General features: G+C 46.6%; 2 long non-coding RNA genes across 8 annotated transcripts in view; one reads left to right on the top strand and one right to left on the bottom strand.

Moving 5' to 3' along the window:
- The window catches only part of LOC102550373 (uncharacterized), a 22,033-nt gene extending 18,696 nt beyond the window's left edge, over positions 1–3,337 (bottom strand). For 3 of the 7 annotated variants that reach the window (XR_005505784.1, XR_001838325.2, XR_010052515.1), the window contains exon 1: positions 3,135–3,283. This is a non-coding gene — a long non-coding RNA (uncharacterized LOC102550373). Of the gene's footprint in view, positions 1–1,384; positions 1,507–3,134 lie in introns of those variants that run through there. The other 4 variants (XR_010052516.1, XR_010052517.1, XR_005505785.2 and 1 more) reach the window with 4 other exon arrangements.
- On the top strand, positions 3,087–13,442 carry LOC120103507 (uncharacterized). Its single transcript, XR_005505789.2, has 3 exons — positions 3,087–3,567; positions 8,794–8,854; positions 9,383–13,442. It is a non-coding gene; the product is annotated as an uncharacterized LOC120103507 (long non-coding RNA).

Genomic DNA, 13,442 nt, shown 5'->3' with positions numbered 1-13,442 from the left:
CCAAAAGCATATGACATCCCCAGGAAGGAAAGATATTTGGCGACAGAAAGGAATAAAGCAGTCACAGATCGTGCGGCGACATGAACAAACTTTGAGGTCTGTATGCTACCTGGAAGAAGTTGGGATTACCAATAGGTCATGTGTAAACACCATTCTGCTTGCAGAAAATGTCCAGAAGGGAATGAAAACAGAAAGTGCCCATCTAAGAGCTTTGAAGGTGTGTGTGTGTGTGTGTGTGTGTGTGTGTGTGTGTGTCTGTGTGTAGTGCTAAGTAGTGTGGAATCAATTTCTCTCCCTTTCTTTCTCCCTGGTCTCTCCAGTACTTCCCTTTCTCTTTCTTTTTGAGACAAGTTGACAGCACACACATAGCTGAGGTCGGCCTCAAGTTCATGTGCCTCTGTCTCTGCTCCTGAGTATTGATTAGTATCAGAGGTGCGCGTTATCACACACCTGACTTGGGTTTTTTTTTTTTTTTTCTTCTGAGGCAATAGATGTTTTAAAATTGGTTGTGGTGGTTGTATACTCTGTGAATGTAATAAAATCCACCAAATTTTACAGTTCATGTGGGTGTGCTGTATGGTATGCTAATTATATGCTAATAAGGTCACTGAAAAGTGCCCGGTAGCTGCATTTGGCAGCACATGCCTTTGGGAGGCAGAGGCAGGCAGATCTCTGAGTTCAAGGCCAACCTGGCCTATAGAATGAGTTCCAGGACAGCCAGGGCTACACAGAGAAATTCTGAATCAAATCAAATCAAAACAAAACAACAACAAACAAAAACAAACAAACAAAAAACAAAAGAAAAGAAGGGAGAAGAGAAAGGAAGAAAGAAGGAAGGAAGGAAGACAGACAGACAGGCGTGTGGCACTTACTTTACTTGGCCCACCTAGAAGGCTGGGGACACAGATGGGAACCCAAGTGTGATTTGAGCTGGTTTGAACTCTGGCTCAACCACTTGTCCAAGCCCACAGTGCAGCATTCTCAAGCGCTGCGTGTCCTTAGAAAGGCTGCATACTCTTGGACTTACAGCCCTGAGGGGCAGAGACTGGTGAATCCCTGGGGCTTGTTGGCCACTAAGTAAGTTCCAGGAAAGTGAGAAACACTGTCTCAAAACCAAACTAAAACCAAAACCAAAACAAAACAAGAGGGATGACTCTTGAACGACACCCAAGGTTGGCTTCTGGTACACATGCACGCACACATGCACGCACGCACGCACGCATGCAGGAAATCTAATTCCCCAAATGCATATGCTAATGATATTTGGAGGGCTGCAGTCCCCTTGTGAGCTAGTTAAGACTAGGGCGTGACCGCTGTGATAATCTTAGTGGCCTTATGGAGAGAGGAAGGAAACTGGAGCTGGCATGTTGGTTGGCTGTCTTACCTAATGTGATGATGCCCTCTGTCCTCCAGGCCAGATGCCTTGCAGATGACACACCACAGGCTCTTTTTCTTCCCAGCCTCCATAACCACTGGCCAAATAAACATCCATTCTTTATAATCTACTTGGTCTTAAGTACTTTGTTATAGCAACAGAAAACAGACTAAGGCAAGTCTCTCTAAGGCCCCCCGTCCTCGGAAGGTGTTATAAATACACACGGTTTGTAGATTCCCTTTATAGGAAGGAAGGGCTGTCGGTCCTGCTGATGTTTAAATAACAATGTTGGAGCCCTGAGAGATGGCTTAGAGCTTGCTGCCAATCCTGAACTCAATTCCCAGAACCCACACGCTAGAAGGGGAGAACAGGTTCTAGCAAGCTGTCCTCTGACCTTCACAGACTCCACTGGACACGTACTCCTCCAAAACACGATTAAAAAATCAAATAGCAATTCACAAAGTTTATGGGAATGAGAGCCTCGGAGAGGGAGACAGGAGCTGCTGGGTAGCTGTGGGAAGCCACCTCTGCCCTATTCTACGGGAAGCTGGGCGAGGGTCTGAGAGGTGGCTATCCACACGTCAGAGACCCTAAGTGCTTACGCTTTGCTGGAGTGGCAGTAGCCTTTAGTCTTTACTCGTATGTCCTACTCTTCCGGGCCCCTGAATCAGCAACTGTATTTAAAGCCTGACCAGGGATAGCCCTGAGTCTGGAGGCCTTGGTTATAAAATTAGTGAGTCAACGTCAGGCCCCTGGTGACTGGAGATTAGAGGGCAGAGGATACAAGGCCAGAGTGCCTGACGTGGTGGTCTTGAAGGGACTCTGGCCAGCCGGAGAGTGGCAGACATGGCTCTGGCAGGCCTTGTCCTTCTCCATTCCCTCTGCCTCACTAAAAACTGTTAGAATGCATTCCTACAGCCCCTGAGGTCTATTCCCTTATTTGGCCACTTCCTCTTCCTGAGGGTGACCACCAAGGTCTAGTTATCAAAGTTTAGAAGCCCGGCCATGTCTGTCTCCTCTCTATCCAGAGGCAGTCCTTTATCCCCCTCCGGGACAAATATCCCTCTCTCTTGTTCCCTTTCCCTTCTCCCTCATCCTCTATCTCCTGTCTTTGTCTTTTATCCACTGCCCTTTGTCCCTCTGGGACAAATAAATCTCTTTTATGCTAAGAGCTGAACTGGTCCTTTCAGGTCTCCATAGGCCACTTCTCTGGAGGCCCCCCTGGGAGCTTTTCTCAAACTCCCCAGAGCCCCCCGAATGTGTTCATGTTTTCAGGGTGTTCTCCCTCAGAATCCCACTGCTCAGCTCCTGAGGAAGATGTTTTCCTTTTCCACACAGTGACTTCACATATGTCATTAAGACAGTGGCATGCTCAGAATCAAACCGAATTTATCTAAGCCAGAAGTCTCCATGTCTCCCCATCCCTCATTTTTGTACCCCAGTGCTGGCTTCTCTGTAACTCAGGCTCCCTGCATATGATCCATCTATATCTGGGTCTGGGAGCTTCCGTTTAAAGTCCCACAGGAGAAAAGGAGAAAGAATCATTGCTGGTTGTTCCGACTTCCAAGCCCAGAGTCTGTCTCTCAGGATGCCTGTTGTTGCCAAGAGAGATGAAGCAGATGTCTTGGCAGTAGCTTCAAACGCTTCCTGCCAAACCAGGGGAGAGCTTGTCTTCAGTCTAGCTGCAGCCAAGAGAGACAAGCCCCAGCCCACATTAGTCACAGGAAATGCGCGCACACACAACGAGAGCATCACAAACCTGGGAGGCCTGCAGCTCCTGGCAGCCAGCCTCTCTTCAGCAGGATTTCAACACGGACTGCAGAAGTTGCTTGGCTAGGCTGTGACAGGCTTCACGTGTCCAGCCTCCTCCCCCACCCCCCCAAACTGAGAGACTTCCCAGGTCATTTCTTCTTTCCCATCATGCTTTGCTCCGTGGCGTCCTGGTTTGGCAGGGAAGTTCAACCGTAACACTCCAGGTTTATCTATTTAGATATTTTAGGGGGTTGATAAAAAGCACATAGCATAATGTTTACCATTCAAAACATTCCTAAATGTCCAATTCGGTGGTATTTAGTGCGTTCACCATATGGTGCAACCGTCACCACCATCCGTTTCCAGAACATTTTACCACTGCAGGAGGCCGCTTAGCCTCAACAAGAAATTTCCTCTCATTCCTCCCTCCCTGGCCTCTGGTAAGTGGCCTCTCATCTCTCAGACTCTGACTTTTCCATGTTTTATGAAATTCATATAAACGATGTTCTATACATGGCTTCCTTCACTCAGCTTAGAGTTCCCAAAGCTCCCCCATCCCTTAGCTACCAGACTTGATGCAGTTTATGACTGAACAATATTCTACTATATGGATGTACCACATTGTCTTCATTCACCCACCAGTAGGCATTCGGGCTGTTTCTACTTAGAGTTTATTATGAAGCCTTATGGGTTTTCTGTGTGTTTCACTTATTCAAACACTTGTCTTCAATGATCTTGCCTGTATAACTTAGTCGTGGGATTTCTGGGCCATATCATTTCTACTAAGAAGTCCTGATGGATGTTTTAAGAACCACCAAGCCAAGCTAGGTTTAATCCCTGCACTCAGAAGGCAGAGACAGGGGTTCAAGGCCAGTTTGGTTCTACAGAGCAAGTTCCAGGATTGCCACACTACACAGAGAAAACCTCTCTCAGGAGGGAAAAAAAATCATCAAACTGTTTCCTTTCCTTTTCTGGGCTGTTTTTCATGCTCTTAATGATGAACCCTGATGCAGAAAGGTTCTGGATTCGATCAAGTTTTATATTTTTTCTCCTTTGAGCTGATTTTGCCTAGCATGCACGAGGTCCTAAATTCAGTTCCCCAGCACTGTGTAAACCAGGCTTGGTGGTTTACACCCATAACCCAGAACTTAGAAGCAAGAGGATCTGATTTTCAAGGTCATGCTTGACCACATAGCAAGTTTGAGGCCAGCCTGGGCTATATGAGGGCCTGCCTCAAAAAAAAAAAAAAATCAAGTTTTGTAGATGTACAAGTTCATATCTGAATTCTCGGATCTGCATGTCCAGCCTTGTGCCAGTACCCTACTGACTTCATTAGTCTAATTTTGTGGTAAGTTTTGAAATCAGGACACCCAAGGCCTTTCAACTCTGTTCTTTCTCAAGACTGCGTTGACTGTCCAGAGTCCCTCGCAATTCTATATATTTCATTCCTTTGAGACCAGGTTTCACTCTGTATCCCAGACTGACCTGGAACTCATGGAGAATCTCACGCTCCAGCTTCCAAAATGGTGGGATTAGGCACGAGGCATGGTGCCTGGCTCCATGTGCGTCTTAAGATTAACTTTTCTGTTCCTTTCTTCCTCTTTTTCTTTCTTTTTTCTGAAGGTCACTGGAATTTAGGTATGGATAACATTGTCCTATATTTGCCTTCTAACAAAATTAAGCCTTAAACCATTTAGATTTATTTATTTAATTGTTTTATGTGTGTGTTTAGCCTGAGTGTATTGTATGTGTGTTTACCATGTGCATGCAGTGTCCTCAGAGGACAGAGAGGGCGCAGGAGTATTTGGGACTAGAGTCACAGATGGTGTGAGCTGCCATGTGGGTGCTGGGAATTGAACCTGGGTCCTCTGTAAGAACAACAGTGCTCTTAACATCCAAGCCATCTGAGCTAACTCTCTAGCCCCGGTGTTAATTGAGGCTTTTAACCCATGACTATAAGTGTCTTTTTCGTTCCCTGGGTCTTAATTTCTTTTAGCAGTGTTCTCTCATCTTCTTTATGTGTATGTGTATATGCTGCACATAAACATGTGTATTTGTGTGTGTGTGTGTGTGTGTGTGTGTGTGTGTGTTGGGAATCTTCTTCAATTGTTCTCTGTCTTAAATCCAGGCTATTGTCTCTCACCAGCTGACCTGGGGACCTCTTGTCTCTGCTTTGCAAGGCTAGAATTGCAGGTGGGGTCACCACGCCCACAGAGCACTTAGTGGGTGTTTGGGATCTTAACTCTGGCCTTAGCTGTTGACTCATCATGTTCCCATCCCATCACTAATGCTTTATGGTCTTCAGGGAATAAGTCTTTAACCTTCTTGGTTAAACTCACTTCTGAGTATTTTATTTTGTAGATAGTCCAGAAAGAAAGCATGGAATCGCTTTCTTAGCTTTCCACATTGTGTATAGATATATGACTGATTGGAATGTTTTTATTATATCCGCTGGCTCCATGGAATTCATTTATTAGCTATCATAATTTTCCCTGTCTGAATGAGAATTTTTTACGAGTGTCTGTCTACATGTAAAAATCACATCATCTGCAAAAAGAACACTTTTACTGCTCCTTTAGTCATGTGGGTGCCTTTGATCTCGGCTTTCTTCTTGCCTAATTGCTCTGGCCAGAACTTCTTCTGGTCTTGTTGCTGACCTGGGTGTGTGTGTGTGTGTGTGTGTGTGTGTGTGTGTGTGTACCTGGGTGTGTGTGTGTGTGTGTGTGTGTGTACCTGGGTGTGTGTGTGTGTGTGTGTGTGTGTGTGTGTGTGTGTGTGTACCTGGGTGTGTGTGTCAGTTAGGGTTTCTATTGCTGAAATGAAAATATGACCCAAAAGCAAGCTGGGGAGAAGGAGAAAAAGGCTTATTCTGCTTCCAGATCATCTGTCATCGGAGGAGGTCAGGACAGGGCCTCAAGGAGGGCTGTTACCTGGAGACAGAGCTGATGCAGAGGCCATGGAGGGGTGCTCTTTACTGGCTTGCTCCTCATGGTCTGCTCATCCTGTTTTCTTATAGAACCCAGGACCACCAGCCCAGAGATGACACCACCTACAATGGGCAGGGCCCTCCCCCATCAATCACTAATTATGAAAATGCCTACAGCTGGATCTCATGGAGGCATCAAGGTTTCCTCCTTTCAGATAATTCTAGTTTGTGTCAAGTTGACACACAAGACTAGCCTGTGCTCTGTGTGTGTGTGTGTATATGTATTTTATGAGAGAGAGAGAGAGAGAGAGAGAGAGAGAGAGAGAGAGAGAGAGAGATCTCAAGACTCCACCAAACACTCTTCTGCCTCTTGAAATCCCTCTGTGGTCATCATGGTAGCTCCCGCCCCTACTCACTCTCCTGCCTTTGGCCACACGAGTTCCATTTCTGCCCACCATTTCCTCAAAAACAAAACAAAACAAAACAAAACACAACAAAAAACAACAAAAAACAAAAACAAAAACAAATAAACAAACAAACAAACAAAAAACAAACCCATGTTTACAACTACGAATGTTCTGGGCCTCGTCTAGTCAGTTGGCATGAGTTCTCCTGGGCCTTTCCTCACTACCCAGAAGATGCAGACATAGTGCTGGGGAGCATGCCGGAAGCCTTTAGACATTCTTTAGAGGCCAGGTTTGCTGTGAAGAGGCATGTCTTAACCTGCCTGGAACAGGACAGATAAATCCCCAAACCCTCCAGCCAGATTTGGCAGTCACCGAATCACAGGTGCTCCAGAGGATCTGACCCATGGCAGGTGGCACCTGCTGACAATCTGTGGAAACAAACAAAAACAAAAACTGTAATCATGTCCCTTTCAGCTAGCTAGAGGAGGTCAGAAGTGCCCAACCCCTGAGCCAAGTACCTCTGTGAAGGCGATGGCTGGAGACCTATATGCTGGTTAGAATACAAAGTCAGAACGAGCCTAGGGCAGTGCTTAGTACCTTCCTGTTAGAGGCATGGGAGTCACAACATAGACAAATCTTCACAGAGGTTCCCAGCCCTGCTCTGGGACGAGGTCAGAGTCTACCTTGCTGATCCTTAGTTAGAACTGGCACCAAACGGCACCCACCCAGAAGCACTTGAGAAAATCACCACGGTGAGATGTATTAATATATCCTCTCTCAGAAACGATGGTCCAAGTAATCCAGAATAAATGAGAATACAGAGCCCTGGGAAATATAACCAATACATTTGAAACTATATATTCTCTCTAAACAAGGTATATAATTCAATGAAACTTAAAATGAATTACAAAGGGATAGCAAAACCAAGGAGAGGACCTGGGGAAACACATAGACGTTACTAGCATTTTAAATAGTGGATTATATTTTAAATAAGAGATAAAAACTTCAAATTTATACTTGTTGAAAAAGATCAACAAAAATGAGAATGATAAACGACAAAATGAATAGGAGATGACCAAACTCTGCTTTGATGGATGTTGACGATGTGGCTTCCTAGGGAAAGGCATACATACAAATAAACTAGAAAAAAATTGTATATACATTTATATAAAGGTATATAAAAATAGAATAATATATATATTTAAAACCCAAACTATCTGGTTTTTTAGTATCTATCTATCTATCTATCTATCTATCTATCTATCTATCTGGGACAGGGTCTCACTGTGCAGTTCTGTCTGTCCTGACACTCATTAGATAGACCAGGCTTATTATTGGTATGTTTATTTTTGTTTTTTTATTTATTTTTTTGAGACAGGGTTTCTCCGTGTGTCCTGGAAGTCTACCCTGTAGACCAGGCTGGCCTAGAACTCATAGATAATCCACCTGCCTCTGTCTCCTGAGTGCTGGGATTAAAGACAAGGTGAATGACAGGTAGAAGGGCTTGGGAGGTAGCACTGCTGGTGAATTTCCTGCCATGCAAGTACATAAGTCTGGGCACGAAACTGGAGCTCGTTGGCCAGCCAGCTTTGTCAAACTGATGAGTTTTAGACTTTGTGGGAGACCCTGACTCAAAAAAAATAAAGGTGGAGAATGATTGGGGACCGACATACAGTGTTGACCTCTGACCTCTAAAAGCTTGTACACATAGACACACACACACAAGCACACACGGACATTAACAAGTCCATATACCATAATCATATCACATACGCACACAAACACATCCATACACACACCCCTTTACATACATTTAAGACAGAAAGAACAGTGACCTTCATTTCTTGTAGATATAAGTGCTAAAAGATGGGCTGGAGAGATGGCTCAGTGGTTAAGAGCACTGACTGCTCTTCCAGAGGTCTTGAGTTCAAATCCCAGCAACAACATGGTGGCTCACAACCATCTGTAATGGGATCTGATACCCTCTTCTGGTGTGTACATAAGTACAAAATATAAAAGCTGGACAGTGGGACTGGAGAGATAGCTCAGCAGTTAAGAGTACAGACTGCTCTTCTGGAGGTCCTGAGTTCGATTCCCAGCAACCACACAGTGGCTCACAACTGTCTCTGATGAGATCTGATGCCCTTTCCTAAGACAGCTACAGTGTACTCATATATAATAAATAAATACATCTTTAAAAAACAAATAAGTGCTAAAAGAAAGATTTTTTTAAAAACCCTAGATTGAAAACTATTGATAGCACAAAATCAATTTTAAAGTTATAGGAGAAGAATTTATACTTTTGAAATCTAAAGAAGGGGATGCTTTTCTAGGAAAAACAAAAAGGACAAAAGCTAGACAAAGACATGAAGTTAACATCCATAGAAGAAAGAGGTAAGCATTGATGAAGCGGGGGGAGCCCAGACAGCTTGGGTAGGGCCCTTACCATAGCTTGGTATTTTCTGCAAAGCTCACTCAGCCATCCTGATCCCTACACGAGCCTGCAGGGAGGGGGCTATTCTTGAATTCAGACTCTTAAACTTGTCCTTAAATGTAGGACGCTTGAGCCTTAGGTCTAAGGGGTGTCCGTCCTCAAGAGCGGCTCAAATGCCATGGCTCGGGGTGGGGGTGGGGTGTGACTTCAGGCAGGAGCCAACAGCAGGAGCCTGCCTCTTATTTATTAGTAACAATAATGTCTCGGGCTGAAAGTAGGGACAGGAAATGACTTGCTTAGCTTGTTCCTGTAACCATGAGACGAAACAAAACAAAGCACAATGAAGCACCCACTTCTTCTTGGTCACTGTCAGCGGCCGGCCGAGTGAGTACTGCTTGGGAGGGAGAGGCCCCGGCCTCACCAGGCTTACTCTCTCTCTCTCTCTCTCTCTCTCTCTCTCTCTCTCTCTCTCCTTGTTGTTCTCACAGCAGTGAACAGTCTGAGATGATGCAGTTTTTGTTCTCTGCTTCGTCATACAGCCGTACTTCCTGGATGCTAACAAGCTGAGGCCCAACACTGAATCCAAAGGGCTCCCCGGAGACCATCAGCAGGACTGCAACTTCATAGCCTAATTCAGGGGCCCAGAGTGGTGGGTCGGGTGATGAGGGCTTCACTCCCTGGATGGTCTATCTTCTCAACAGCCATGTGGCCTAGGCTCCTGGGATTTACTGAAGGCTTCAGGGAGAACCTTGGACATCTCTCTCTGACCAGTGACTCTTGACTATTTAGGATAACATGGGACAGCTTGAGGAAGGGACAAAAGCTGGAAATCTCATATGGAGATAAAGCCAGATGGTGTCCAGGCCCACTGGGGATTTTTGTCCCTGAATTTCTCCAGGGCATTTTAGAGACTTCTATTCTTCCATAGATGTCCACAGCTCCTTCCTTCCGTGTGGTTATCTCTGGGACAAGAATCCTGACCACCACCAGGAAGATGTTTGCTGAGTCTTACCTAAATCCCAGATGAGTGACAGCACAAGGGGAGGCCAGGGTTCAGGGAGGCAGGGCTAACCTCTAGGAGTGGGAACTGTCCTCTGAATTAAGAGACTTCCTGGTGGGTCCTTCCTAAATTTATGTGTTCAGAGAGATTGTGTGTGCGCTTTACAGGTGTGTATACATGCAGGAGTGTGCACACCCACTTGTGTGTGTGCTTTATGGGTGTGTATACATGCAGCTGTGTGCACCCACTGTGAGCTCATATTTAGAGGTCAGAGGTAGACACTGGGTGTCTTCTGGGTTTTTTTTTTTTTTGTTGTTGTTTTTTTTTTTTTCTGGAGCTGGGGACCGAACCAGGGCCTTGAGCTTGCCAGGCAAGCGCTCTACCACTGAGCTAAATCCCCAACCCCGACACTGGGTGTCTTCTGCAATCACTCTGCACCTTATTTCTTGAGACAGTGTCACAAAACCTAGGGCTCACTGACTTGGCTAGGTTCCCTTGGCCTGTGAGCTCCAGAGACCTGCTCGTCTGTGGCTCTCCAATGCTTGAGACCGTAGGCCCGCACTGCCATATGTGGGTGCTGGGGATCTGAACTTAAGCCCTTTGCCAAACTGAATCACTTCTCAAGCCCCTGTTTTCAGATAGGTTTTTATATTTTAGAGCAGTTTTAGGTTTACAGAAAAACAACAGACAGTACAGAGTCCCCATATAGTCCATAATCTTCTGGCCTCTCCTCCTCCAAACGCATAACCTCCTCACCATGGATACTCTGCTGTAAAGAATGGCCGCTGATCCTATAGAGTCTAGTTTTTATTAGGCTGACTCTTGGTGTGTATTCTAAGTGTTTGGACAAATGTACGTACATGTCCACTGTGGGGTATCCACCCTGAGCAATTTCCCTGTCCTTGAGCCACTCATCCCTCCTTCCCCTTGACCCTTTGGCAACCAGTGATGTTCTCACTGACTATGTCATGCTCCTCTTGTGCTACCGAGTTGGCACGACTCAGTCCTGTCTCTCAGATGGTCTCTCACTTTGCAATAGGCACGTGAAGCTCTCCCCTACGTGAAGCTCTCCTCTAACCTATGGAGGTCCCCTGGTGCATCTCCTCGCAGTACTAATATACTCCACTGCCTGGGTACTAGTCTTCATGCATTCGCTCGGGGAAGGGCGGTTTGATTGCTTCTATGCTTGAGTCATTAGGAGTAAAGCCGGAGCTGTAAACACGAGGTTCGTGTGCAGACTCAAATCTTTCAACTCCTCTGGGTAAATACCAACGGGCACAATCCCTGGATCCGCTGAGGTAGGGCTGGCTTCAGACCGGGGTTCCTCTTTGCACAGCTTCACAGAGTCAGGGTTGAAAAGCAGTAAAAGCTCCCCTACTTAAACTGAGGGGCTTGGAGAATCTGAGTGAATGTTTACAGGCAAGCTCACATTTAGATCATTTTCCCTGCTCTGAAATGTAAATGTTTTCTCCTGGCTGCTGGCAGTTGATTCTCTCCCGCACGTCTCAGCCCCCCAACCACTCCCATCTGCTTCCTGCCCACACCACAATTTTACCCTTTCCAGATTTCCACACAAATGGGAATCTTGTAATGCATTTTGGGCCTGGCTTCTTTGACTTAACCTGTTTTTGAGGTCCGCCCCGCCGCAGCCACTGGAAGTTCTTCCTCTCCGTGCAGAATGGTGTTAAGCCATATATGGATATACCACAGTATCTTCATCCATTAACCCGCGGGTATTTGGGTTGTTTCCTGTGGACAGGAAACTGTTGAGAATAACACTGCTGAGAGCATCCGTGCCTAAATATTTGTGTGCAGACTCTGGAAAGAACGGGATCCTAGCTAGCTCTGCTACCCGGTGGGAGCAAGGCATGGAAGGGAAACGTGGGGTGGGGGGTGGGGATTCATGGAGGCAGCTGTCTCTGTCTACAGGCTCTCCCTTCACGGGCTTCTGCACCCAGCCTGCAGCTCTGAACAAAAGGTCAGGGGCTGGGAGAGAGAGGACGATGTGTTTATTTGTCTCCATGGTGCTGGGAAAACGCCCTTGTCTACTTTGTAGGGTGGGCTGGGAGGAGGTCGCCACTCCCACCGCCCTGATGATATTGGCAAGTCTCATCAGAATGGCTGGTTTCCAGCAAGTTCCATCTACCCTCCTTCCCACATGCTCCATGGCCCACACTTAAACAGCGTGATCCGGCCTCAGTGGGTCAGATGATTCCGTGCTGCCATTTTACAAGGTTCCTGAGCCACAGAAAGGCAAGGGACGCACCTACGTCACTGCCGGAGTCGGCAGACCAGTGGTGGGGTGGGGGTGGGGGGGGGAGCTCAGTGGCAGGTATGAAGTAAGACATCTAATGAGATGCCCGCCCCGCTCCGTCACATCTGCGCTCCACTGCACCCCCCAGCTTCCCTTACCATCCAATATCTGGTCCTCTCTTTTAGGGATTTCACAGTCCAGCAGGCCTGGGTTCGAATCCTTGGCCAACCAGACAACCAGAAAGAAGTTCACTGGAGTTAATTAAATACCAGCCTGGGGCAGAAGTAAGGTCACTGTTGGGTGTCTGCTCAACCTCTCTACAGTCTTGCATGCTGGGGAAACAGGTGGACAAGAAACCTGTTGTCCTTCTTTCTCATCTAAAAACATGGCCCTCTGGGACCTAAAGCACTTGTCAGGGGAAGTCAGTAAAGTGGCCATTAAATCAGAAACAAAAAGAGAGGCAAACACAAGGGAGGCTAAGAGCCTGCTCTCCAGAGGCAGGAAACCAGTGTGGGCCAGCCAGTTCTGAGACAGCAGCACCGAGGCCCTCACTCTCTGGAAGCCCTAGGCTGTAGCCTCCAGGCTTCCTTTTTAGAGTCCTTTTCTGCCTTTCTCAGAGGTTGAGTGAGTAGATGATGGGGAGCCGGCTGGAGGGATGCTCAGGAAGGAGCCACTCCCCCGGAAGGCTAGCCATGCCGAGCCACACAAGGATAATGTTCTGGATGGCAGGTAATGATACGGAAAAGGTGTTCCCCGGCCTGCGATGCCCTGCAGGAAGGAAGGCAAGCATGTCACTGTCTCTACCATTAGCAGAGACTTCTTTGTGAGTCACTGAAGCTCATTGGAGCAGGAGGCACAAAGAAATAGGCACCAAACTAGGGCTCAAGCACAGAACCTGACACTAAGTACCAGGACACAGCTTCATGGGACAAAAGGGAAGTGGGTACTCTCTGCCTGAGGCCACTTGTGAATGCCAAATGCTCAGGACAGGCATTGAACGTAATTCGTTGAAGAGAGTCTCCCCAAATTTTTAGTCTACCTAGAAGCTGTGAAGAAGGCTGTTTGGGAATAGAGGCTGTAAGTGTGATTAAGAGAGAATGAAGTGGGCTGGAGAGATGGCTCAGTGGTTAAGAGCCCCGACTGCTCTTCCAGAGGTCCTGAGTTCAATTCCCAGCAACCACATGGTGGCTCACAACCATCTGTAAAGAGATCTGATGCCCTCTTCTGGTGTATCTGAAGACAGTTACAGTGTACTTATATATAATAAATGAATAAATCTTTTTTTAAAAAAAGA

This window comes from Rattus norvegicus, chromosome 6, assembly GCF_036323735.1.
Source record: "Rattus norvegicus strain BN/NHsdMcwi chromosome 6, GRCr8, whole genome shotgun sequence".
NCBI lineage: Eukaryota > Metazoa > Chordata > Mammalia > Rodentia > Muridae > Rattus > Rattus norvegicus.
The sequence above is the reverse complement of the archived record's forward strand: the minus strand, read 5'-3'. Positions and strand labels throughout refer to the sequence as shown.